General features: G+C 42.9%; 1 protein-coding gene across 14 annotated transcripts in view; it reads left to right on the top strand.

The window, feature by feature from the left end:
* PCBP3 (poly(rC) binding protein 3) overlaps positions 1-26,929 on the top strand; it is a 188,045-nt gene that overhangs the window by 51,960 nt on the left and 109,156 nt on the right. The window lies entirely within an intron of this gene.

Raw genomic sequence — 26,929 nt, forward strand, 5'->3', positions numbered from 1 at the left:
ATGTCTAGGTCTTGTGGATACCTCTTTGTGGCTATGACTCTAGTTTGCAAAACTACCTTGAAATTATTCCTTTTCAGTTTATCCTTAAGAGGTCTGTTTTTCTAAAATTTATAATAATATTTTCTAAACATTTTAGCAGTCTTTCATCGAATACAAACGTAGTCACAAGAGCAGCTAATATTTATGAAGTGCCTGGTTTGTGTCAGCTATGCTGTTCCACCTACTTCCAAGGCTCAGGAAGGTGATGTCACTGTGGTAGTCAGTGGTGAGATTGAGATTTGAGATGAGGCCTTTAGACTTCACAAGCATGAGTCTTCTTCACGGGGGGAGGATAAGTGGAAGATGCTTGGATGATGTGAGGTAGGCTCCGAACTCAGTGTTTGCCCTCTCCATCAGTGGTTTCGATGGCAGCCCCAAGTGGCCACCATGGAGTGCTGAAGTCAGCCATTCTGGTGGGAGGGTGATATAGACACAGCCCACTGACCTTCCAAGGACTGTTGCCTGCAGCAGGGCAGTGACTTTATCAGCAGCCCCTTGGGAGATTGTGGCGAGGCATTGGGGGTACACGCACATAGGTATTTAGGGCTGGTGGTTAACTGAATCCAGACCAACATTTGAAGAGGAGAATTTTCATTTAACAAATTATTTGAACAAAGACCTTGTTTGTTCTTTCCTTTATTCAGCAGGTATTTATGGAATGCCTGTGATGTGCCAGGCACTCTTCTGGAATGCCTTTAGCTTATATCCTTGTGGGGGTCATGAAACATAAATCTTATAAGTAACTGTATTAGGTGGTAATGCTGGTATGGAGGAAACGAAGAAGGGGAGGCCTAAGGAGTGCTGGATGCAGTTTTGAGTGGGCAGTCAATACGAGCCCTGAGAAGGGGGCATCTGAACAGAGCCACGAAGGAGGTGCAGGATGAGCCCTTTGGGTGTTGGAGAGTGAAGGGCTCCAGGTTAAGGGGAGCTGGAGCAGAGGCTATGGGCACTGTGTCTAGCCAGTGTGGCTGGAGTCAAATGGAGTGGAGGAGCTGAGGCAGGAGCTGAGGTCAGTGGGCAGTAGGGACACATATCAAGGGCCTAGAGGGTCATTCTGAGGCTACTCTTGCTCCAAGAGGAATGGGGGCTGAGTGTGGGGGTGGGGAGCCAGGGAGCCTTTTATTAGACAAAAGCTGTTTCATAGAGGACATCCAAATTCCTTCTGGCTTGGGACCAATGTTGTAATAGTGCAAATCTGAATTTTATTTTCACAGAAACCCCAAGGGAAAGACCCTGGAACTCAGACATATAAACAACATTCTATATGGGCTGGGCCTCTGTCCCCTTAGACTTTTGTGTTGTCCAAATTCCTCCACGTGAGTTTGGACTGGATATAGCTCTGAGGATGAATCCACATGCCAGGATAGGCTAGGCTGGCTGAGTTACCCACCCTGTCTGTGATGTACAGCATGGTGGGTTCCGCATCAGAAGAGAGGCAGAGACAAACAATGCATTTGAACCATCAAGACTGTGGTTCCAGAGGGTTGCAATGGGGACTCTGGGAATTCCCTGAGGCTTGGTTAAGTGAAGGCAGCCAGCTTTTTATAGGACATCTGTGGCCTTTTCTGCAGGTTTGGAGGGGGCTATTAGGAGCACTTAGCTGGCTGGAACAGAAATGGCTCTACTTCCCTTGGCAATCTTGGTTGAGTCCTACAGTGTCTTCCGGTGGGATTCCTGGGGGTGGGATGAGCCAGTACAGAGCTCATCTGCAGTGGATGATGCCCAGGAGAATTGGTGGCTTTGAAAGAACTTGAGTTTCCATTTTCATGTCTCTGAGAACTTTCCACATTTTCTTTGAGGTGTAGGGCATCAGAACATAGTGAGGCTGCAGATGGACTTCTGGCCTGTGCTTAGACAAAGCAAGGCTCCTGCAGCTGGCTGGCGGCTGAGCCCTTTCTGGGCCCAGCTCAGGGCTGGGCCTTAGACTACATTTAGGGCAGGAAACTAAGAGATAATGATAATGATAATTTATTGAAAAATTTATTTACTTTGAAATCTTTTAGTCTTTGTAATATTGAATTGGTTATTTGCTTTTTACAGTTTTTCCCTCCTGCATTATATTAAGATAACAACTTTCTCTATAGAATTGGAAATTTTGGAACATTTGAAAGAAAAAGAACTTAAAAACTCACCAAAATGAGTACCGGAGAACTGTGCTGATGAGCTTGCTGACTGGGACTCCTCCCTCAGAGGATCCTTCCTAATGTGTCCTCCTTGGTGACCCTGCTGCCCATAGCCAGCAGTTCACAGGGCCGCTGTGTGATCATTTTCTCACATACCCCTGGCTCCTTTCTGTGTTTGAGTGTATCTGCTTGGCACAAAAACTGCGTGGTATTTTGGGGAGACCATGCAGCCCTGCAGACTGGCCAAGGTCTTTGGCACAGCATCCATCCCCGCCCTGATGCTGGCCACACCTCTCCAATGGATTTGCTTTTTCTTATCTGAGACCATGATTGTACATCTGATCTTCCTTTCTCAGATTTCAGTCTCAACGGGTACTATGCCTCTTTCCCATCTGGAATGCTGCCAACCCACCTCTCTGCCCAGTGCTCTCTGTGTCCTAGGGCAGGCCCCCTCCCTCTCCTTTACTTAGGGACTTGCTGCTATCTAAGTTGTGCCACCTCTCTCCTGGGCTTCAGGTTCTTTTCACTGACAGATCTCCTTTGTTAGCATCCAAAATGATTTGATAGCCCCCATCTTAAAATAAAGAAATTTCTTTCCTTGCTTTTCAGCCAAAATAGAAGATTAATTTCGCAGTGACCTCTGTTTCTTTAAAAAACTCACTAAAAGGGCACAAGCTACCAAGAGATTAAGAGAGAAGGTAACAGAGGGACTTAGCAGATCTGAAAAATAGAAAGCTAAGAGGCGTGTGTGTGTGTGTGTGTGTGTGTGTGTGTGTGTGTGTTTGGGGGGAGAGGGGGTTTGGGAGTTGAATGTACTGTATTGCAACGGTTGTCCCCTCCCCGACCCCTCATCCCTAAGTCTCAGGAATGACATCCTATATAATAAAAGGCAAATATGCAAATTGACCAAACAGTAGAACAACTGGTTGCTATGACGCACTGACCACCAAGACACAGATGCTCAACGCAAGAGCTGCCTCCAAGGGGAGCGCCACTCAGTCAGAAGCCCTGAGCTGGGCTCACAGCTGGTGAGTGCAGTGGTGGTGATGGGAGCCTCTCCCACCTCTGCGGCAGCACTAAGGATGTTCTACTGATGGCTGAGGGGTGGGCCTAAGCCGTCAGTTGGACATCTCCCGAGGGCTCCCAGACTGTGAGAGGGCTCAGACCAGGTGGAGGAACCGCCACCCCCTGCCCCCACCCTGAGTGCATGAATTTTGTGCACCGGGCCTCTAGTTACCATATAACTCTGAAAATGGGGCTAGGGGTGGGATGGGGGCAGCAATAAAAATAGGGCTGAAATAGGAAATTGGTGCAAAGCCTGTTTAAGAATCAGTCAGACTCTCAGCCCCCTCCCCCATCTAGTCTGACAATCCCTTTCTCATCCTGGCTGAAGACTGTAGTTTTTTTCCTGGGGTGTGAGCCGAAGGCTTTAGGCATAGTAGAGGGGACTGTTCTAAACAGAAAGTGGAGTCAGCCCCTGCTCTGTTCGTCCAAGAACATTGGAAATCTGTGATGGTTTAAGAGAGTGGAGCAGGCAGGGTGAGGCCTGGGAGCAGGAAGATGGTGCCTGCAGGAGAGGATCACAGGCTGTTCCTTGCTGTGTTTGAGTAATCCCTGGCTGAGAGTTTGAAGATAAATTGGCATAAGTACCAGCACACTTAGCAAGCCCTTATTAACTCCAGGACACCCCTACATAGTACAAGAAGGGGAATGCACCAGGGGGAGGAATAAGGTTCCAGATCTCCATGTGCATATCTTGACAGTGTCCTGAGAGTGAGTACTAAAGACTGATGGTCAGATCTGAGCAGGTGGAGGTGCATGGGTGGCTGTGAGGGTTAATTCTAATGTTCGTAGTAGGAGGTTAGTGGATGACACAGACTGTAAAGTCAAGAAAAGTGAACTGAACCTGGGAATTAGAAATGTAAAGAGAAATACCAAAAGAAGATAAAAGAACCAAGAGAGATGCTTGTGGGAAGGGACACTGTTTCATCTTAAGCTTTATAGAATTCTTTGACTTTAATTATGTTCATTTATAATTTTGTTAAAAATAAAATTGAAATGTTATATAGCAAATAACAGTTTTACAAAATAATAGTTATGAAAGCAGGGTCTCTCTATACCAACCTGTCTGTGTTCCTGCCAGGGCCAACCTGGACTGTGTGGCCATCTGGTCCTTGCCAGCAGGGCTTTGTCTGTACCACTGGGTTGGTTCACATGGCCTCTGCCTCCTGAATCTGGTGAAAAAGTCTTTCTTTCGGGGCTTGAGCTCTGCAGCTTTAGACCCATAGAACAACCTGTTCCCACAACGCCACTCTCCTGGTCCCATATTTGTTTGTGTCCTTCTCCCCCATGCTTGTGTGAGCTCTTTTTCTTCATGCTCAGTGAGGACCCTGCTGGTGGTTGGTGCTTGGGGGTCTACTGGGCCCATGGCACAGCTGCAGATGTTTTGGTCTGTTTCACTGAGGATTTCACATCAGTGATTAAGGTGCCTACGTCCTTCTGTGCCTGCTTTTAACCAGAATGGAATACTGCAAAATGTTCCATGTCACCCAGTTTGAAAAATATTATTTTTTAAAGGTTGTATAGTTTCCACTCTATGGATGATAGGTATTAAATCATTTTCTTTTTGTTTAATAAATTTGGGTTTTTCTCGGCTCTGTTACTATATAATAACAGTTAGTGAAGAGGCGAGAATTGGCTTCCCCTCTTCTTGAGGCAGTGTGCAGTATTTATCCATATAGAATTCCTAGGTTAAAGGACATAGATAATTTAAGACATATAATGTATAACTGCCAGATTGACCTCAAGGTGGCTAAATGAGAGCAACACACAGAGACTGTTATTGTATGCCCAAGAATACAGGTGTACAATAGATCCAGCTATTCTACTATAGTTATTTTTTTAAAAAAATCTTTATTGTTGAAAGTATTATAGATGTTCCCCATTCTTCCTGTCATTGCCCCCTTCTACCCAGTTCCAGTCCTGCCCCAGGAAGGTGTAGTACATAGGTAATGTATACATGCATATAAGAACTTTGGTTAATCTCTTCCTACCCTCCTCCCCACTTCCCTCTGAAATTTATTAAGCTGTTCCATGTTTCCAGTTTATTTTGTTTATTAGATTCCTTGTTTGTTTATTTTGATTTTTAGATTCAACTGTTGATAGATATGTATATATTGCCATTTTATTGTTCATATTTTTTATCTTTCTTTTTCTTCTTTCTCTAATTTTTAAAGAATACTCTTGAACATTTCATGTAACACTGCTTTGGTGGTGATGAACTCCTTTAGCTTTTTCTTGTCTGTGAAGCTCTGTATCTGACCTTCAATTGTAAATGATAGCTTTGAATATTCTTTGCCATTCTCTTCTGGCCTGAAAAGTTTCTGTTGAAAAATCAGTTAATAGTCATATGAGTGCTCCCTTGTAGATAACTAACTGTTTTTCTCTTGCTGCTTTTAAGATTCTCTCTTTATCTTTAACCCTTGGCATTTTAATTATGATGTGTCTTGGTGTGAACCTCTTTGAATTCCTCTTGTTTGGGACTCTGCAATTTCTGGACTTGTAAGTCTATTTCTTTCACCAGGTAGGATTCATTTTCTGTTATAATTTTTCAAATAGGTTTTCAATATCTTGCTTTCTCTCTTCTCCTCTGGCACCCCCATAATGCGATGTTGGTATGCTTGAATTTGTCCCAGAGGCTCCTTACTCTGTCTTTATATTTTTGGATTCTTTTTTCTTTTTGCTCTTCTGATTGGGTGTGTTGTTTTTTTTAAAATATATATATTTTATTGACTTTTTACAGAGAGGAAGGGAGAGGAATAGAGTTGGAAACATTGACGAGAGAGAAATATCTATCAGCTGCCTCCTGCACACCCCCCCGTGGGGATGTGCCTGTAACCAAAGTACATGCCCTTGACCAGAATCGAACCTGGGGCCTTTCAGTCCGCAGGTCGATGCTCTATCCACTGAGCCAAACTGGTTTCGGCTGGTTGGGTGTTTTTTGCTTCCTCATATTCCAAATCATTGATTTGATTCTCAGAATCCTCTACTATACTTATCCCTGTAAAATATTCTTTATTTCAGTTAGTGTGTGCTTAATTTCTAACTGGTCCTTTTTCATATCTTTGATATTCTTACTAAGATCCTTGAGAGTCTCACTAAGTTCCTTGAAGCTCTCATTAAGATCCTTGGGTAACCTTATAATCATTATTTTGAACTCTATGTCCAGTAGTTTGCTTGCTTTCATTTCTTTCATTTGTGACCTGTTTCTTTGTCTCCACATTTTGGCTGCTTACTTATATTTGTTTATATGTATTAGTTAGAATTGCTATATCTCCTGGAATTGGTAGAGTGGCCTTATGTTGTAGGTGTCCTGTAGGGCCCAGTGGCTTAGCCTCCCCATTCACTTGAGCTAGGAACTCTAGGTGTACCCGTTGTGGGCTGTGTGTGCAGTCTTGTTATAGTTGAGCCTTGATTGCTGCTCATTGGCTATTGGCTATGAAGACCAGCGGCAACTACATTGGAAGAGCTGCTTTGCAGGAGCTACCTCTATGGAGCAGGACTTGTTTTAGTGGGGCTTTGGTGCTCACTGAGTCTTCCCCTTGAGTGTGTTGTTTGTGGATGTGTAGAGTTGTAATCTGCAATAGTCTGAAGCTGTCCACCACATGCACTGGTTCTGGGGCCTCTCAGGAGGTGCAGAGTCAGCCACTGTCAGGGGCCACCTGGCAGGAGCTAAAGAGCGATCTGCAGATGGCTGCTACTTGTATTGGGTTTGTAAGTGCCCAGTGAGACCCAGTTGTGAAGCAAGGCAGGTTGTGTGTTAGTGTCAGGTCTTGGATCTTTTACTGATAAGTTTGGGGCACTCTGATGCCACCTGCTGCTTGTTTGAGCAAAGTCTGAAGTGTGAACCAGGACAGGCCATTCCTATGAAAAGCTACTGCAAACAGCTTGGGTGGGGCTGCAAATTGGATGGGTCAGGGTTTCAGGGAATCACCAGGGCTGACAAACAGTGTAGGCCATGCTGATGGAAACTTAGATATGGCTTCCAATCATCTCTGAGAAGGGGGAGGTCAGGAACAATGACCCCTACAAGCACCCCTGTATGGAAGAAATCCACCCCCGAGTTCTTGCCCTGATGCCAGACAGTCCAGTTCCTCCCTGTATTCCTTGGTTCCCCCAATGCCACCACTTGGCACTGGAACTTAGAAGAAGCAGGACTGTGTAAGTACATGTGCTGGTCCTTTAAGAGGAGCTGTCTGGGTCTCCAGCAGTCTCCATGTCACTCAGCCACAATCCCCGCTGGATTTTATAGCTCGAAGTTATGGGGATTTCTCTTCCCAATTCTGGAACCCTAGGCTGAGGGTCTGATGGGGGCTGAGCAAACTGGCCAGGGCTTTAACCTGTTTTCTAACCAATGTATCAGGCTCTCAATTTTCTTTCAAGACACCTTAAACACCATCTCATTGGTGTATTTTTTTAATATTTTTTTATTGATTTCAGAGAGGAAGGGAGGGGGAGAGAGAAATAGAAACATCTATGATGAAAGAGAATTATTGATCGGCTGCCTTCTACACACCCCCTGTTGGGGATCATGCCCACAATCCAGGCATATACCCTGTCAGGGAATTAGACCGTGACCTCCTGGTTCATAGGTTGATGCCCAAACACTGAGCCACACTGGCCAGGCCCATTAGTTTTTATATGACCTGTTATCGTCAGATGTTTGTCATTTCCAATCTTTGTTCTAAAATGTTCTAGATGATTTTCCCCTGTTGAGGAAGACTATACTTTTGTTGTTTACAATTTTAAAGCTTGACATTCAGAAAACATGGCCTGTCTAGCTCATTGAAGATGGGCATAGTGAGCTCTTGGAAATGTGGTTGTCACATAAGCATGATAACTTGAACTTGGCCAGGGCTTATGTTTGTTGGCTGGGGTCCTGCAGAGGAGGACACAGTGAATCACTGGGGTGAGGAGGGAACACGCAGAAAGTGTGGTACACCCAAGTGTAACACATAGAGAATGTCACTGGGGAGATGGGAAGAGCACGTACAATGAGAAGAGAGTCTGAAGTTTGGGAACTGATTCACTCCTATGTGATCCAGTTCCAAGGGACATTTGTTCCAGGGTCTTTTGGATCCCTGCTATGAGCTGAGATGAGAGTGCAGGCTGAGAAACCTGAGAGATACATGTGCCGAGATCATAGCTGAACCCATGGGGGCTGCACTAGGGAGAGATCATCGACTGAAACAGAGCTCCCCAAACACAGCACCTTTAACAAGAAGTTTGTCTCTTGGACATAAGTAACAGTCCTGGGGACTCCACGAGGCCTCTGGCCCAGAGGCCATGACCACCCATGATATAATTAATTCAGGTTCTGGGTGGCCTGCTCTTCTGTGTGTGGTTTTACCACACTCAGTTGGCATGGCCTCTGGTACAACTGAATATACATGCATCTCCTGTGTTCTCATCCTGTAGAAGCAGAAAGGGTGCATGGAGGGTAAACAGCAGCACTTTAAGGATGTGAAGTGCAAGTTATGCCAACTTGAATCATGGTATACACTCGACAATGCAAAACAATAGTTTCATAAAGGACCACTGCCCACCCATGATATAAGTAATTCAGGAACACTGCAAACCAACAGTATCATACAGGACCACAACAAACAAATGGTGTCATCGGGATCACCGATGTATTATAAACCAGCAGTATTATACAGGACAACTGTATACCAGTGGTGTTACCTAGGACCACTGCAAACCAATGGTGTTATACAGGACAATGCACACCAATGGAGTTATATAGGACAACTGCATACCAATGATGTTATTCAGGACAACTGTATACTAGTGATATTATACAGGACCATTGAAAACCAATGGAGTTATACAGGACAACTGCATGCTGAAGGTGTTGTATCAGACCACTGCATACCAATGGTGTTATACAGGACGATGCACACCAACGATTTAATACAGGACCATTGCTTACCAATAGTGTAACACAGGACCACTGTATACCAATGGTGTGATACAGGACCACTGCAAACCAATGGTATCATACAGGAGACTACTGTACACCAAAGGTATCATACAGGACCATGCACACCAAGAGTATCATACAGTACCACTACTTACCAATGATATCATATAGGACCTCTGTGTACTAATGGTGTGATACAGGACCACTTAATACTGACAATGTTATACAGGATAACTATACCAGTGATGTGGCAGAGTGATCCCTGGCTCTGTTGTCATGGAGGTGGGAGAATGTATTTGGGAAAATAGCTAGCTGTCTGCCACATGGACTGACAAGGTCTGTGTAGCTTCATGTCATTGTACTTCAGAGTGAGGGAAGAGACTAGCAGGAGGAGTTGTTGTTTGACAGGTAGGTGTATATCCCACATATTGTTAGGCCAGGATGTTGGCTTGATCTAGGAGTCTATAGTCTTGGGGGCAGTGTTGCTGGCCTTCTCTTGGACACCTGGCAGGGGTTCCAACATCCATGGTCACTGCCCACCTGCTTTAACTGCCACACCAAGGTACTGTCTCATTGTCTAATTATGGCGCTTGGTATCAGGACAATGAGTGAAGGCGTGGAGGTAACTAGTTCCAGGAATGAGGGGACATTTTTACATTCTCTTCAGGAGTGATGGTGAAGTGCATATGACTGCAGAAGGCCTCTAGCCTAGCCCTCTGAGATTTCACAGTTGCATCTTTTATTTTATACTCCTATTTACAGTGGACATAGGCACTCCTTGTGGGCCTCTGAGGGAATGGAGAGCCATGGCCACTGAGACCTCAGGCATCAGGGTCTTTACCTTCTCCCTCTTCTTAGCTTTCCTCTCTTTTGAGGTTGAATGGCATTTATCTGAGGCACTTGTCTTTTTTTGTCTTTTTCCTTTCACAGGGTTTTGGGAGCATGCTGTTCTCCCAGAGGTGTAGGTCGTATTGCAGCCTGGCATGAAGGAGCTGGTTACTTTTCACAAGATGACTCATTCTGTCCTCCCTATGCGGCTGCACTGCCAGGCTGTCTGGCAGCTCCACATGCAGAGACAGTGACGGATCTGAGAACTATTGTCATAGGTCTGTGGTGGCCATGAATGGTGTGCGGAGGTGGAGGACAAGTCCCCTCTAGGAGACATTCAGACAAGCAGGAGACAGCCTGTCTGTGCACGGTCTGTTCAACTCACATACAGACTCTTGACCAATACTCTTAAGCACAAGTGAGTCAGGTGTTTCCAAGTGTGGATGGCTGCAAATAGCCTGATACATTCTACCTGGGGAATGTTATGCCCAGTCAAAAGGGCCAAGGATGCTCTATTTTTATGTTTAAGCAAACTCATTCTGCTTACTTCAGGTTCCATTTTTTTTTCTTCACAATTCCAGTGGCATTTCCAGATTATACCACTCGATTTAGTGCGCACTCCCCTGCTACCATGGATCTTGTGTTACTTTTATCAAGGAGGCCACCTTATCTTTGGCTATGAAGAGTAGCAATGACAATGCAGTTATGCTGAAGAGAAGGAGGCTTTCAGCATGAGCTTTGACCTTTTCCAAGTACTCTGGCTACTTTGCTCTTTTAGGGCACAAGACTAACCCACAGTTTTGTTGCCCCTGTAACTGAGGAAATGTCCTGGATTTTACCCATCCTCTCCCACCTGCTTCACACGCTGGTTATTAGGCTGCCTCTTAGCTCCACTGAATGTGTGGGCACCGTCTTTGCAGGGCGTGGATCTCAGGCTAGAGCCAGCAGAATTGGTGGCAGCTGGAGCGCAGCTGTTACAGGGAACACAACAATGAGCTGTTCTCATTATCCCCTTGATTAAATTTGGTAGAGCATGAGCAGAAATCATGGGAAAAACTTTTTGGTTGGAGCTCACCTGGGCTGGTGGAGCCAGCCCGCAGATCCAAAGAAGGCGTTCTGCTTCCATCTCTGGCCCCGAACACCCTGTAACCTTACGTAGGTTGATATTCTCATCCACCCAGCAGGAGCTACCGCAAGAACTAGTTTTCTCCTCTTTGCTTGGGATTTGGTGGTTTTGGAGCTGGAGCTGCAGTTTATTTCGTTAAGCTGCCACAATACAGGCCATTTATACGCAAAAGCAGCTGTGTGGAGCCTGGGCGGGTTTGTAGAATGTGCAGGGTGAGGTCTGAGGTGGGGCTTAGGGTGGGGCGTGGTCTCAGGATGTCACTAGGCTGGGGCGTGGCAAACAGCTATGGCCATGTCTCTGCCTTTCTGTGATTCCAAGTCCTGCTGTTCCAAGTCCCACGTCCCCATGCTCCAGTGCAGTAAACAATGATTGCTGCACAACCTCTGCAAAAAAGTCACCCTCACTTTCGGACCTGATGGCCGACAGACCAGATTCTCTCCGTAGGCGTCTGGGTCCCCCGCGTGACCCCAGAAACTGGATTTCAAAGTGATCGAGTACTTGTTTCCCTTCGGGTTGAAAAAAAGCCGCACGCCCAGTTGCCTACCACCAGCCCGATTCATGTGCTTCCGTACCTAGGCTTTTCAGCTTCTCAGTGCTTATGCTCCTTTTTCTTTCAGCCAGCTTTCCCGTGGTTCTGGATGATAGACGTTTTATCTTTTAGTTGTAATTTTGAAATTGTTGTACGAGGCAACAGATTAGTTGTTTACTTATGCTGCCACCTTGGTTTTCTCTCCCAAGATTCTCTCTTTGTCTTTTGCCCTTGGCATTTTAATTATGATGTGTCTTGGTGTGGTCCTCTTTGGATTCCTCTTGTTTGGGATTCTGTATGCTTCCTGTACTTATAAGTCTATTTCTTTCACCAGGTAGGGAAAGTTTTCTGTCATGATTTCTTTAAATAGGTTTTCAATATTTTGTTCTCTCTCTTCTTCGGGCACCCTTATAATTCGGATGTTGGTATGCTTAAAGCCATCCCAGAGGATCCTTACACTATCTTCATATGTTTGGATTCTTCTTTCTTTCTGCCTCTCTGGTTGGGTGTTTTTTATTTCCTCATATTCCAGATCTTTGGTTTGACTCTTGGGGTACGTTGATCTACAGTTGAGTTTCTGTATATTCTTTATTTCAGAAAATGTATGCCTAATTTCTAACTGGTCTTTTCCCTTTTTTTTTTTTTTTTTTTTTTTTTTGTATTCTCATTAAGGTCCTTGAAGGTCTTTAGAAGATTCTTGGTCCTTGAAGGTTTTTAGAAGATTCTTGAGTAACCTTATAAATGTAGTTCTGAACTCTGTGTCATCCAGTAGTTTACTTTCCTCCATATCCCCCATTTGTGACATGCTTCTGTGACTTCACATTTTGGTTGCCACCCTGTGTTGATGGAGTGGCTTTGTGTGGTAGGTGACCTATATGGGCCAGTAGCTCAGCTTCCTCAATCACCTGAGGTGGTTGCTTTTGGTATACCCCGTTGTGCGCTGAGTGCAAAGTCTTGGTTTAGTTAAGCCTTGATTGCTGTTGGTACACTGGGAGGAATTGACCTTCAGGCCAATTGGCTCTGAGGACCTGCTGTGTCTGTAATGGAAGAACTGCTGCCCTGCAGAAATGGTGCAGGCCTTATTTCAGTGGGGCTTTGGTGCTCACTGAGTCAGCCTCCTGAATGTGTCACTTATGGATGAGAGGAGTTGAAATCTGGTATCTCACACTGACCACTAGGTACACTGGCTTCTGGATCTCCAATGGGTGCAGTTCAGCTACTGTCTGAGGCCATCCTGCAGGAGCTACAGCAAGAACCACAGTCCTCTCCTCCCTGCTTGGAGCTTGGAGGCTTTGGAGCTGTCAGCACCAGGTTACAAGTTTGCTAGGTTAAGCTGCAATAGAGAAGGCCATTCATATGCAAAAGTCGCTGCTTGGAGCTTGGGTGTGTTTGTAGATTGTGCGGGGTGGAGTCTCAGGGTGGAGTCTCAGGGTGTCACTAGACTGTTGTGTGGCCAACAGCAATGGCTGCCAGTCAGTCGTTTCTGCCTCTCTCATCGTGTCCCCGAGTCTCATGCCCCAGCACAATTATTCTTGCATGCAGCTCTGTAAATAATCCACCCTCACTTTCCGACCTGATGGCAGATAGTCTAGCTTCTCCCCAGAAACTGGATTTCAGAGAGCTTGGGAGATTGTCTCTCTTCAGATTGAACAAAGCAACGCCCTCCACCAGCCGGTATCTGCCGCCAGCCCATATCATTCACGTGCCCCTGTATCTCAGTTTTTCAGTGCTTGTGCCCTGAATGCTTCTTTCTCTTTCAGTGTAGTTGTAGAGTTTCCTCTCAGCCAGCTTTCCCGTGGTTCTGGGTGATAGATTTTTCGTCTTTTAGTTGTAGTTTTGAAAAATTGTTGTGCACAGCAGCAGTTTGGGTATATTTATCTATGCCTCCATCTTGGATCTGTGTGGATTCCTTTTATTTGGGGTTCTGTGTGCTTCATGGACTTGTAAGTCTATTTCTTTCACCAGGTGGGGGAAGTTTTCTGTCATTATTTCTTCATATCTCTTCTTTGGCACCCCCATAATTCAGATGTTGGTATGGTTGAAGTTGTCCTAGAGGCTCCTTGCACTATCCTCAAATTTTTGAATTCTTTTTGCTTTTCTGGTTGGGTGTTTTTTGCTCCTTTGTATTTCAAATCTTTGACTTGATTCTTGGGATCCTCTAGTCTGCTGTTGGTTCTCTGTATATTATTCTTTATTTTATTCAGTGTATGCTTAATATCTAGTTGGTCCTTTTTCATATTCTTGAGGGTCTCACTAAATTTCTCAGAGGTTTCTATAAGATTCTTGAGTAACCTTATAAATGTGGTTTTGAACTCTATATCCAGTAGTTTGCTTTCTTCCATTTCTTTCATTTGTGACCTGTTTCTTTGTCTCTGTATTTGGCTGCTTCCCTGTGTTGATAGAGTGGCTTTGTGTGCTAGTGGCCTAGTGGCTATAGGGCCCAGTGTGTCAGCCTCCCCAATTACCTGAGGTAAACATTCTTGGTGCACCCTTTTGTGGGCTGTGTGCACAGCATTATAGTAGTTAAGCCATGATTGTTGTTGGTTTCACTGGGAGGAAGTGACCTCCAGGCCAACTGACTGTGAGGACCAGTTTTGTCTACTCTGGGAGAACTTGTGTGCTGGAGACACCCTTATGGGGCAAGACTTGCTTCAGTGGGGCTTTGGCACTCACTGAGTCTGCCCCCTGAGAGTGTGCCTTATGAATCTGAAGAGTTGTAATCCGGATGGTCTCACCCTGACCACTGGGTGCACTGGCTCTTGGATCTCCAAGGAGGTGCAAAGTCAGCGACTACCAGAAGCCACCCCACAGAAGATACAAAGAGATCTGCAGGTTCCTCCTCTTTGGGGTTTAGAAGTGCCCAGATGAGGCCCAGCTATGAAGCACTGCAAGCTGCTGTGGAGTCTTGGGACTTCTTTTGGAAGTTCTGAGGCTCTCTTACCCAGCTGCAGTTTGTTAGGTAATTTTAGAATGCAAAAGGCCAGTTCATTGATATGCAAAAGCCTCTGTGCACAGCTTGGGTGGGATTGTAAATTTGGAGGAGCGGAGTCTTTGAGAATCACCAGGGTGGAGCAAACCACAATGGCTGACTGTCAGCCCTGCCTCAAAGAGGCCCCTGGTCTCTGTCCTGTGGCACCATACAGGAACAATGATTGCTGCAAGAACCTTGAGAGAAAGCCGCCCTCGTGTTCCGGCCTGATGCCAGAGAGTTCAGTTTTTCCCCTATAAGTCTGGGTCCCCAGAGTTTTGCCCAGAACTGGAGTTCAGAGCAGTTAGGAGCTTGTATCTCCCTCCCCATTAAAAAAGACAACAGCATATTCAGTTTCCAGCCCCTTTCCCCACTTGCTTCTGTACCTGCATACTTCACTTCTGCACCTCCAACCTCTTCCGAGTCTCAATGTGCTTTTCTCTTACCTTCTAGTTGTAGAATTTCTACTCAGCCAGTCTTCTCATGGTTGTGAATGATAACCATTTTGTCTTTAGTTGTAGTTTGAAGTGGTTGTGCAAGGCAGCAAGTTCAGGTTTTACCTGTACTGCCATCTTAGTTTCTCTCCCTCTTTTATTCATTTTGAGTCAATGTTTGTATATTTTGTGTATCAATGGCTTTTGCATGTGGATATCAAGTTGTTTCAGCACCACTTTTTGAAAGAACTATTTTTCCACCAATGAATGGTCTTAGCATCTGAATTCTATTATAATTCATTTAGACCACAGATGAATAGGTGTATTTCTGGACTCTCACTTCGAATCCAGTATTTATATGTATACCCTTATGTTGATAGCACATAGTCTTGAATCCCTTAGATTTGTAGTAGATTTTGAAATTATCAAGTTTGAGTCCTTCAACTTGATTCTTGCTTTTCAAGATTGTTTTGGCTATTCACTTATTCTATGGGTTTAGCAATTTGGTTATTCTGTGGGTTTTTCAAATTCCATATGAATTTTAGGATCAGCTTGCCCATTTATATTAAAAAAATGGCAGGTAGACATCTGACAGTGGATTGCCTTGAATCTGCAGATAAATTTGGGGAGTATTGCCTTGTTAAAAGTATGAAGCCTTGCCGAAACCGGTTTGGCTCAATGGATAGAGCATCGGCTTGGGGACTGAAAGGTCCCAGGTTCGATTCCGGTCAAGGGCATGTACCTTGGTTGCAGGCATATCCCCAGTAGGGGGTGTGCAAGAGGCAGCTGATCGATGACTCTCTCTCATCGATGTTTCTAACTATCTCTCTCTCTTCCTCTCTGTACAAAATCAATAAAATATATTAAAAAAAAAAAAAGTATGAAGTCTTGCCAAAACTGGTTTGGCTCTGTGGATAGAGCATCGGTCTGAAGACTGAAGGGTTCTGGGTTCAATTCCAGTCAAGGGCATGTACCTTGATGGTGGGCACATCCCTAATAGGGAGTGTGCAGGAGGCAGCTGATTGATGTTTCTTTCTCATCGATGTTTCTAACTCTCTATTTCTCTCCCTTTCTCTCTGTGAAAAAAATCAATAAAATATATTTAAAAAATGAAAATATGAAGTCTTTCAGTCCTTAACATAGTATGTTTTTATATTTAGTTGGCTCTTCAATCATTTCTTTTATTTTCAAAGTACAAGTCTTGCATTTTTGTTAAACTCATTTTTAAGTATTTTATTTTTCATACTATTATAAATATAATTGCTTTTTTAAAGTCATTTTTATTTTTTGCTATTGTATATAAACACAACTTATTTTTGTATATTGATCTTTCATCTTTCAACATTCCTAGACTGTTTTTTTTCTTTCTTTCTTTTTTTTTTCTTTTTTTTTTTCTTTTTACAGATTTAAACCCATATGCTCTTTATTTATTTTCTTTTATTTTCTTTTCTTTATTGAATTTATTGAGGATCTCCAATATGATGCTGATTAGAGATGGTAGAATGGGCATGCTTCCCTTGTTTCTGATTCTGGAGGGAAAGCATTCAGTTTTTCACCCTTAAATGCAATGATAGCTCTGGGTTTTTCATTGATGCCTTTTATCAGGTTAAGCATTTCGCAGAGAATTTTTATTATGAAATCTTTCTGAATTTTGTCAAATTCTACATTTGTTGAAATAATGGTTTTTAGTTTTTAGTTTATTAAAATGGTAAATTACATTGGTTGATTTTCCACTGTTAAACTAACATTACTGGGTCAAATCCTTCTTAGTTATGATGTATTATATAAAAGGGATTTTTTAGGGATTTTGATATGAATATTCATGAGGGATTTGGGTCTATAGTTTACTTTCCTTGAAATGGCTTATGTGGTTTTGCTGTTAAGGTAATTTTGACCTCATGAAATGAGTGAGGAAGTATTCCCTCCTTGTTTAGTGTCAGGAGGAGTTTGTATAAAATTGGTATTTGTCTCTCTTGTTTATTAGAATTTTTCAGTTAGTATGGAGTTTTTTTTGTTGAACAATTTTAAACTGTGAATTCAGTTTCTGTAATTGCTATAATACTCCTTATTTATTTGGGTAAATCCAAGTTCCTGCTGGAGTAGCTTCCTTTAATATTTTATGATTTATCTTGTCAGATATTACTTATACTTTCTTACTTTACACTTCTTGTCACTTAACTTCTTTCCCATATTCACCATCCTTGTAAAGTGTTTTTTTGTTTTTTTGTTTTTTTGGGTTTTTTTGTGTATGAGTGTGTGTAATTTCAGTAATTATCCACAATGTGGCACAGAGAGACAAAGCAACATTAACAATGAGAGAGAGAATAAGAGACTTGGAGAGAGATTGAAAAAGCATAATGGAATTCATTGGTATTTTGGAAGAAGTGAAAAGACTGGGGTAGCAGTAATACTTGAAGAGATAATGGCTAACAGTTTTCCAGAATTGATAAAGGCACTATTGTAGTTTTAAAACCCTAACAAATACCAAGCAAGTGAAATGAAGAGAAATTTGTATATGTTCAGACATATTATGATGAACCTTTGGAATAATAAAGACAAGTAAAAGATCTTCACAGAAAGAAAAAACAATATTCAATGTAGGAACATTAAGGCTATCAGATAACTTTTTATTGCACCAATGGAAAAAGGAAGTTGGGTAAATCTTCCATGTGGTAGGACAAGAGAAATTACTCAGCATTCTATACTTCAGGAATAGGTCTTTCAGGAACATGAGTAAAATAAACACATTTCATGCAAATAAAAATTTAGATAATTTGATAGCTATAGGTCTTTATTAAAAGCATTTCTAAGGGATTTCAGAAGAAAAGAAAGTTGTTGCATATGGAAGTACAGAGATTTAAGAAGAAATTAAAAGCAGAGAAAGTTTTATGCATGTGAATTAATCCAAACATACATTTAATGTTTAAAGCAATAAGGTAAATGTCTTCCAGGATTTACAACAGACTAAAATAGGGGAGGGAGTAGAGTCACAGGGTTTTAAGATCCTGGGGTTGCTTGGATAGGTAAGGATATCAGACTTTGATAAGTTAGGTTTTCATGTGATCATGTTTAGGGTAGAAATAAAAGAAAATATAAAACTGGAGGGGAAAAATCTAAGAATGCAAGAAAGGAGACTCATAAGAAACAGAAATACAACAAAATAGAAAATGCAATATTAAATGGTACATAAATTCAGATATATCAGAAATTTGTATAAATATTAATGCGTTTACATACATTAAAAAGTTCCATGAAAAGAATTTTCACTCAAAACTCCACTACCTCGATGTTCAGTGTTGTCATGCTAAAGTTTTAGAGCTCTCTATGTATCCTTGGATTTCATAAATTTAATCAAAATATTGTTTATTGGGTTCTCAGTGTTTATTCCTTCTGGAACTTACCTGCATCTTGGTATCTTTCATTATCTCTCTTTCTCTCTCTCCCCCCCCCCCCAATCTGCATTCTAGAAAGTTCTTTGGCTTCATCTTTCCACTTTGCTCTTAGGCTGTGCATTTACCTGTATACTCACATATTATATTTTAATTTTGGTGGTATTTTCCCTCTTGAGGTGTCTACTTGTTTCTCTCTCAAGTGTGGAATACCACACTCATTACCTTGAACATACATATTATCATTATTGTTGGATTTACAATTTCTCAGATAATCATTCTTATTTTGAGTTTGTTTGTCTCTTTGATCACATCAGTTTTCTTCAAATATTGTTTCTTTATTGGCAGAGGAGGTTTGCATATTGAGAATGCTTGTCTCTGGTGACTGGTAGAAAGTGGAGGGGCATGTGGCCAGGCAAGAGTGTGCTGGATAGCTCCTCTTGTGGTAATGTGTGCCTGCTGTGCCTCCAAAAGTACATTGGCTGCCAAGGAGCTGTCCTCCCTCACTCCCCTGTCAGCTTTCACTGGAGCAGACATGCAGCCCAGTATTGCACATGGAGCACCCCTGCTGTTGCTTTGGGCAGCAGCTCCCTGCTCAGCTCTCAGGATCTGATTTCTCTCTAGTTGCTTTCCCACTAAATTCCCTGACTTCCTGACACAGATTTGACTGTGTTATTCTTTATATTTCTTTCTCCATGGATCCCACACCATTGGCTCTTTCTATATTGTCTTTCATTGCCGGTTACCAGTGGCTTAAAACAACAACTATGTATTATCTCACATATTTTGTGTATCAGGAATTTAGCAGTGACTTAACTGGGTGGTTCTGCTCGGAGTCTCTCATGAAGTGGCAGATGTTGGCCAGAGCTGCATCAACTGAAGGTTGACTAGGACGGGGGGACCTGCTTCCACGTTGGCTTCCTGTGTAGTTTTGGGCAGGAGACCTAGTTCCCTATGTTTAGGCCTGCCCCCAGGGCAACTTTAGTGTCCTTATGGCATGGCAGCTCATTCCTCTTGAAGCTGGTTATGTAAGAGAGGGAGTAAAGAGGAATCTCATGCTTGTCATATTCTAATCTTGGATGTTAGCACACTGTATTCTTTTTTGTTGTTAATCCTCACCTGAGGATATTTTTTTTCCATTGATTTTTAGAAAGAGAGGAAGGGAGGGGGAGAGATAAAGACAAACATTGATGTAAGGGAGACAGATCAATTAGTTGCCTCCTGCACATGCCCTAACCAGGGCTGGGGATTGAGCCTGCAACTAAGGGTATGTACCCTTGACCAGAATGGAACCTAAGACCCTTCAGTCTGAGGGCTGATGTTCTGCCCACTAAACCATGTTGGCAAAGACAGCACACTGTATTCCTTGCAAGTGTGTTACCAAGTGTAGTCCATTTTTAGGGTAGGGGAGATGTATTCTCATCATAGAATTATAGAAAATAAGGAGTACCATAGAATCTGTGGACATCATGAAAAGTCCTCACTTTCACTGAGGAATTCCTCCAGTGGTTTTCTGGTCTGATGTGAAAAAGTAGCCCTGGAGATCTGTCTCCACATCATCTTTGTAAATCAGACCAGTTGTAGACCTTCCAGGTGGTAGCATGAGACTGAGCTTTTCTATGTCTTATAACTTTTGTGATTATTCTCATCTTCTTTCCTTTTGTTATGGGCTTTTGTCAAGGCAATTTAATTTAAAAAGCATTATGTATCTAACTTCTTTAATGCTTGCTTTCTCGCTTATTATTGAGTTTGACAGACATTGCTTAGAAGCTTGGCAAGTTTAGAATCACCAAATTAGGTCACTCTTGGGCAGACAGTGCTATAGCAGGTTTTAAATCTGCCCATCCTCTAACCTGCTGCTTCACTGGCAAAACAATTCAGGTAACAAGGGCATTTCTAGTATTGGGGGCATATTTTACAGAGCTGAGGTTTTGAAGTTTGAGTCATTGAGTGAAGTCACATTTCCCATTTCTGGCCTAGATGACAGTTGGATGATAATCTATTCCACATTCATTGAGCTCTTGCTATGCTCTGATCATGTACCAGGCCTTGTGTGGGCTCTGGACACAAGGTTTCATGATACAGACTCAGGGTTGATGGCACTTTATTGTTAGCACTGTAATAACTGTCATGCATGTGGGAAAGCCATGAGAGAGTGCTGTCTGGATGTGGGTTTGCTACTGTTTTCCTTTCATTTTTGGCCTTCTGTCCTTTCTTCTCCTAAACTCTCTCTGCATAAAATATTTGAAAAACAAATGGGTAGCAGGTGGCAGAATTAACTGCAAGAAATCTGTTTGATGTGAATCTGTCATAGAAGAGGAATAGAAGGAAGGAGCGACATTCCCAGATATGAAGGGGGTGACAGTGATTGGGCTTCAGCCATCTTTAGTTTAGGTGTGTTCATGGCACAGAAGCAGAGGGCTGTGGGAGGGGCAGACCCACTGCTCACTACACAGGTTCCTACATGGCAACCCCAGCAGTCCTGTCATCCCCAAGGGGAATGTGATTTGTTTTACACATCCTGCTTTGCAAGCATGGGACACATCTTTCAAACACAACTATCTTTTCTTATGTCCCCGTGGCTTCTTATAGGACACTCACTCTTCTGTTTATCATGCTTCTGGAAGCCTTAGTCTGGTCACTGGCTCATTTTGGTCTGGTCTAATTTTGCTCAGATTTTTTCATTAATAGTTAAGCTTGATTTTATTTGTATCAACCAATTAGTTTAGCTCCTAATCATATAATATATGTAATACTATACATATCTTTCATTATTGAAATTATGGTAAAAAAAATAGCTTTATTATTAGGAATGTGAAAATCTAGCTCATAAGTCTCCTCAACCATTTTTTTTTTTCTTATAGAAATAATTGTTTCTGAAATACAGAGTTTAACAAATGCTATTGGGCTATAGTAAAACCAGCTGGCTGTATACTGGCTTCCTCTCGTGTGGGGTAGTGTGGTGGTTCTGACCCTGTTTCTGCTTGTTTCAATTCATCTGGCTGCTTTATGAAGCTCCTGCAGAAACCCAGCTGTGGAGTGGGTAGCTTGACCACCAGGCAGCTTCTACTGGACACAGATGTAGACCTGGATGTGACCCAGCAGACAGGAGCCCTGAGAGGATTTTCTGGGAGGGGGCAGCCAGATGTAGTTAGTGCACGTGGGGGACACATAGAGTAAGCCAACTCAAGGGCGTTTTCATGCTTTTAATTTAAATAGACAGCAAAAGAAACCATCAACAAAACAACAAGAAAGCCCACGGTGTGGGAGAACATATTTGCAAATAATACCACTGATAAAGGTTTAATCTCCAACATCTACAGACAGCTTATACAACTAAATAAAAGGAAGATGAATGATCCAATTAAGAAATGGGCAATGGACCTAAATAGAATATTTTCAAAAGAAGACAGAAGGAAGGCCAAAAGACACATGAAAACATGCTCAAAGTCACTAATTATCCGAGAGATGCAAATCAAAACAACAATGCGGTACCATCTCACACCTGTCAGAATGACCAACATCAACAAATCAACAAACGACAAGTGTTGGCGAGGTTGTGGAGAAAAAGGAACCCTCGTGCACTCTGGACACAAGGTTTCATGATACAGACTCAGGGTGGGAATGAAGACTGGTGCAACCACTGTGGAGAACAGTGTGGAGTTTCCTCAAAAAACTGAAAATGGAACTTCCATTGTACCCAGTAATCTCACTCCTAGGAATATATCCCAAGAAACTAGAAACACCAATCAGAAAGGATATTTGCACCCCTATGTTCATAGCAGCACAATCTACAATAGCCAGAATTTGGAAAAAGCCTAGATGCCCGTTAGCAGATGATTGGATCCAAAAGCTATGGTACATCTACACAATGGAATACTATGCTGCCATAAAAAGAAGGAATTCTCATCATGTGCAGCAACCTGGATGGAATTGGAGAGCATCATGCTGAGTGAAATAAGCCAATCAATGAAAGAGAAACACCACATGATCTCACTCATTTATGGATAATAAAGAACACTATAAACTGATGAACCAAAAGATGGATATAGAGACAGTAAAGCAACAAGCAGACTGTCAAATTACAGTGGGGAGGGGAGGGAGATCTGGGGGAGATAATAGATCAACCGAAGGACTTGTATACATGCATATAAGTATTATACAACCAATGGACACAAAACTCTGGGGAGGGAGGGTATGTATAGGAGGGAAAGAGGGGGGCAAAAAAAATAAAATAAATAAATAAATAAATAAAAAATAAATAGACACAGAGCCTAAAAGTGAGATTTAAAGTATTTCTTTCTGTGTGCTGCATTCTGATGAGGGAAAGAATGGTATCATTGTTCTCTTTGCTAAGTGATAATTACAAGTGTGGAAACAGATGTGAGCTTCCTGGGAGTGGAGGGGGTCATGCCTGAAATGCAACTATCTAGGAAGGGAGGAGGTTGGTGAGTTTGGCTCCTTTGACTGGAACAGGGGGTGAGGATGCAGCAAGGGCTTAGAGCTGAAGGGGAAGGATCGGTGGTAGAGGCTCAGGGTGTGCCCGACAGAGCATCTGCTCACTGCTCATGGTAAAGCTTGACATGCCCAGAGTACCTCCTTCTAAAACATGGCACGTGCCTCCGGTAGAGGAGGAGCCAGTAGGGAAGCCCAGTCCAGGGAACTGCAAGGACATGCTCCTCGAGGAGGCTAACGACTGGAGCTAGTTTAGGGCCTTTCTGCTACTTTTACACCTGCCTTGCTCCTTGAGAGAGGCCTTGGGGTCCCTTCCAGGGGAGACCTGCTCTGGAGGGCTGCATCCTCTCTAGCTTGGGTTTGGGAGAAGCCAGAGGTGCAGGCATTTTCCCTTCTCCATCTCACACTGAGTTCACTTTGGTCTGGACAAGGCCTGCTTTGCAGTGAATGGGAACTGGTTTGAATGGGGTCCTGCACTGACGACATGCGACTGGGAGTATCTCCTATATGGGTTGATATGAGGGTCCTAAGAGTAGCTACTTACATAGCCAGAACATCTCTTGCCATTCTGTAGGGTTCCTTAAAAAAAAAAAAAAAAAAAAGAGTAAGAAAAACTTTTTGTGTTAATATTTTATGTGCATTTGGTGAGCTGATGAGCATTAGAGATTTAAAAAAGTTTCCAAATGCCAACTAGAAAGAAGTGTGCATACTTGACACAAATATATGTAAAGATTCTTGTGTGTTCCTTGACTGCACGTTCGAGCACACACACATACTCTTCTAATAGGTGCGTCCAACCATGGTCCAGAATGGCCCTGGCCTTAGAGGGAATCTCTACTGCCTCTGAGGGAACCATCTTAATTATTTTGTTTGGATATAGGTTAGTGCACAACAGGGTCCACCCCTGGAACAGATCTTACTATCCCATTCTCTGCCATGCAGTGCTGGGTCTACCCTCATTTCTAAGTTGTGGAACTAGAGCCAGTGGTCCTTTGGGGATGGTGAGAGGTGGACTGCATACTCCAGGTAGACAGAGCAGTGTAAGGCAATGCCAATGTGAGCTGGGCGACTGCACCCTATGGTGACTGCTCCAGGGTTCCTGGGATGCTGTTGTGGGTAGAGGTGAAAGGGGAGCCAGGCTGGGGCTCATGAAACCCTTCTAGCATCAGCATTCTACATTCTAAGACCGTGTGGACCTTTGATGGGTATACTAATAAAGCAAGGACTGATCTGACCAGATTTTTTGTTTTAGAAAAATTATGTTCCTAAAATGAAGAAGTTGGTAGAAATAGCAGCATAAACTATAAAGTTAGCACAAATAAATAGGGAGAAATACTCAGGTTAAACCTGATTCAGCAACTGCACTTAAGAGTTGTGACTTCTTTCCTGTTAGCAGCTGGCGTAGCCTGTCAGACCTGGAGATGTCAATGAGGTGCTTGGCTCCGGGACAGTTTCCTGATTTGGTTCTTTGATTGTTTGCTGTCCCAGGGCTGTCTTGGAACTCCCACTTTTAGGCTGGTCACCTAGGACTCCCGCCCTTCTGGTCCAGGCACAACTTCAACCTTGTATTGTGGGGACTTCCATGGGGACCACTGACCTTCTTCAAAGTTACGGGGATGATCATGGAATCAGTTTTCTCCTTTTCAGAAACCATTTACTATGGAACAAGTTATGTCCCTAAATTCACACGTGGAAGTCCTCCCCTTTCTCCCTTCAGTATGACTGCATCTGGAAATAGGGCCTTTAAAGGATAAATGAGGTAAATAAAAATCCTAAGAGTGGGGCTCTAATCCAAAAGGACTGCAGCCCCTCCATGTGAGGACACCGTGAGAAGGCAACCATTTGCAAGTCAGGAAGAGATCCCTCACCAGGAACTGACCATGCCCACACTCTGATCTTGGCCTTCCAGTCTCCACAACAGTGAGAAATAAATATCTGCCATTGAAGCCTCCCTGTCTGTGGCATTATGTATGGTGCCTGAGCTGCCCAAAACACCATGTTTTATATACTCAGTGGCTGCATTTTTAGGAGAGCAATATGTGTTTGACCTGTCTGAGGACAGGCCCCAGCAGATATAAACAGATGTCATGGTCACTTGTTGGTCATTGAAAAGGTGGGACAATTATGTGGTTGCCTGGGCTCTCTTCAACCTAAGAATCTGCTCGCCCCTTTGGGCCTCATGGCTATTAACTTGTGGGTTATTAACAGCTGGCTCTTTGGGGTTCTTTTCAGCAAATGAGAATACCAACACATAACTATTAAGAACAAGAAGAATCTTACTACTATGTGTCAGTGAAAAAAACTATACAGTAGGTCCTTGGGTTACATCAGATATCATACCTATGGCGCAATATAATGTGATTTTTGCTGTAAGTTGGAACCCACCTACATAAGCACCTACGACACATGGAGCACATACACAGCAGTAATGAAGTGAAACAGTAAAATAATTTAAAAGAAAAATAACAATTTCTGACTTTTACTTGTGGTAAATAAATAATAAAAAACATAAAGCACAGATGTATATATGTCTAAAAGATAGAATAAATGGGAGATGGCGACATAACGGTAAAATGTTGTATGTAGAGTCTGATATAACCCGAGGACTGTCTCTTTTTATATGTACATCAAAATATATACAAACTCACACACACATTCATTATCATCTGTCATTAATCATCTAGATACATGCGAGCACGCTCCCTTTTGTTTCTAACAGCAACTCTGAGGTAGCCACTTATAATTTTTTAATTGAAGTGTAATTCACATTACATAAAATTAACCATTTAAAAATGTACAATTCAGTGGCAATGAGTACTATCACAATGTTGTACCATCACCACATTTATCGAGTTCTGAAACATCATTATAATCCCAAAAGAAAACATCATACTTATTAAACCTCATACAACCCTGCTCCTCCAGCCCTGGCCATTCCAGTCTACAATCTTCCTCTGATTTTTGCCTGTTTTCCATGTAGTACATCAACAGAATTATGCAGTATGTGGCCTTTGGTGTCTGGCTTCTTTCACTTAGCATGTTTTTTTTGGGCTTTCCTTATTGTAGCATGTATCACAATTTCATTTTTATGGTTGAATAATATTCCATTGTATAGAGACACCACAATTTGTTTATTCATTCATTAATAGACATTAGAATTTCCCCCCACTTTCTGGCATTGTGGATAATGCTGCCATAAATATTCTTGTATAAGTTTTGTTTGAACATCTGTTTCCACTTATTTTGGGTACATCCCTATGAGTGGAACAGTTGGGTTACATGTAATTATATGTTTAACTTATTGACAAACCACCAGACTCTTTGTATAGCAGCTGTACCATTTTACCTTCCCAAGCTGGCACTCTTCTATTCCCATTTTAATAAATGAAGGATCTGAGGTGTGAGGAGGTGGAGGGACATGCACAAGATAAGTAAGACAGCCCTCTGGTAACAGAAGCAGGTTTGTGTTGTCTCCATCCTTGGGTGTCTGCCACCAGGCTCTTGTTCCCTGGCATGCATGCTGGTCCCTGGCTGGGTACTCCCCAACCAGAGCAATGAGATGGGGCCATGATGGGCTCGGAGATGAAGGATGTCCATGCTGGGCCTTTTCCAGAGCAGGAGAGGGAAGAGTCCTCTAAGAGATGAACAATGTGAAGGAAGACACGGAGTCTTAGGGAATTTAATGAATTCTGGGGATTGTGTTTGATAATGTGCCTGTAGTTTTCAGCCCCTCCCTACCCAGGTTGGCCAAAGCCACTCTTATGCCCTTGCTTGGCAGGATGTGCCAACTTCTGTCTTCAAACTTCTCCCTGATACTCACCCTGGTGGAATTGTCTTCTAACTTCTTTAAAGGGAGACCCCTAGGCCATGGGGCCACCCTCTGTGTGGTGGCCCTGGTAGAGGTTGAGTCCTTTTGAGAGCTGTTGCTGTCTTCCCCCTCAGAGGCACCCTCATGTTCCCCAGCAACAACCCTTAAAAAGATGATTTCTGCCATTGGAAATGCTCACTTTTAGATGTGGTGTTACTTGGCTTTGCTTTTACTGACAGTAAATTGCT

Source organism: Pipistrellus kuhlii, unplaced genomic scaffold (assembly GCF_014108245.1).
Source record: "Pipistrellus kuhlii isolate mPipKuh1 unplaced genomic scaffold, mPipKuh1.p scaffold_m20_p_2, whole genome shotgun sequence".
Classification (NCBI taxonomy): domain Eukaryota; kingdom Metazoa; phylum Chordata; class Mammalia; order Chiroptera; family Vespertilionidae; genus Pipistrellus; species Pipistrellus kuhlii.